This window comes from Castor canadensis, unplaced genomic scaffold (assembly GCF_047511655.1).
Source record: "Castor canadensis unplaced genomic scaffold, mCasCan1.hap1v2 HAP1_SCAFFOLD_318, whole genome shotgun sequence".
In the NCBI taxonomy this organism is placed as follows: Eukaryota; Metazoa; Chordata; class Mammalia; order Rodentia; family Castoridae; genus Castor; species Castor canadensis.
The window spans coordinates 15876-17146 of NW_027395421.1; the positions used below are offsets into that span (position 1 = coordinate 15876).

Consider the following 1271-nt stretch of genomic DNA (forward strand, 5'->3'; position numbering starts at 1 on the left):
AGCAATTCATCACCACTCACACTCAAGCAGGGTACAGGACCAAGCAAAAGGAAACGCGCCCTCAATGTCAGGGTTGCAACTCTTTCTGGGACTTCTCCTTGCCAATGTATTCCCGGGTGTGTTTGAATTTTGCATTCTAAGCATACTCCCCTCACCGTGAGCTCAGGCCCTGCGCCCGCTGTCCCCGTGACTGCAGGCACCGCCGTGGGAGTTGGGGCCCCACGGAGAGGTCATGCACACGCTGACCTGTGTTGGGTCGAGCGACGGAGCAGCACCCGACTGAGGTGGCCTGCCTCCCTGTCCCCTGGAGTCTTGCCCTGGGCCCAGTGCACCACCTTGTGGCGAGCCAGGGTGTGGCGCGTCCCAGTCTGGGGCCCGCTGGGCTGCAGACCCGCTTTCTCAGGGCTTTCGCACTTCCCTCACCGTCCGCCTGAACGTTTTCTACTCCTGCTGGCTTTCTGAGGACAGTTGGGGAGCGGTCCCCAACGTGGCCTGGGACCCACCCGGCCGGTGCCCAGTGAGCGGGCGCGCGCCCCACGAGAGTGTGGGGAGGGGAGAGGAGAGGATTCGGGGGCGTGTCTGTGAGGTGGGAGGCGTGGGTCTGGCGGGGTGGCGGGGAAGGGGTCGCCGGTGGTGGTGGCGCTGGGTCGGGGCGGTGAGGTCCCGGAGGCCAAAAGGAGCAGCGAGGGAGGGACGAGCAAAAGCCTACAGCACCCGGTATTCCCAGGCGGTCTCCCATCCAAGTACTAACCAGGCCCGACCCTGCTTAGCTTCCGAGATCAGACGAGATCGGGCGCGTTCAGGGTGGTATGGCCGTAGACGCCAGCTGCCGCCTCCTGGAGCCCCAAGAGCGTGAGGTGGGCGCGGCCTGCGTCTCCACACTGCTCCCCTGGCACGGCTGCGGGTGGGGGCTGCGGGGTGGGGGCTGGCGGCCTCTGGCCAAGCGGCCAGGGGCCCCGGACGCCTGCTGGGGCAGCCGGTCTCGCCCAGGTGGCCACTCGCTGGCTTTCTTCCCGAGGTGTCCCGGTGCCCGGACCAGGATCGAGTTTTCTCAGGGGAACATTGCTCAGTGCTCTCGGGCTCTTGTTCCTCTGGGGATGTGTCACTGCCTTGGCTAAGGCGGGGGTGTGGGGTGCGCACAGTTCTGGCCGCCCTCCTCCCTCGAATGCGGGAGCCGACACTTGGGCGCGTGGCTCCCGACGGACGTCTTGGGGACCTTTCCGGTCCTCCTCATCCACAAAGCCCCACTGCCCCTCCAGCCCTCTGCAAAA

The 1271-nt window shown here is 66.2% G+C and overlaps 1 non-coding gene across 1 annotated transcript; it reads right to left on the minus strand.

Moving 5' to 3' along the window:
* Positions 1–702: 702 nt before the first annotated feature.
* LOC141420534 (5S ribosomal RNA) lies at positions 703–821 on the minus strand. The gene has a single exon (XR_012445083.1). It is a non-coding gene; the product is annotated as a 5S ribosomal RNA (ribosomal RNA).
* Positions 822–1271: the final 450 nt, after the last annotated feature.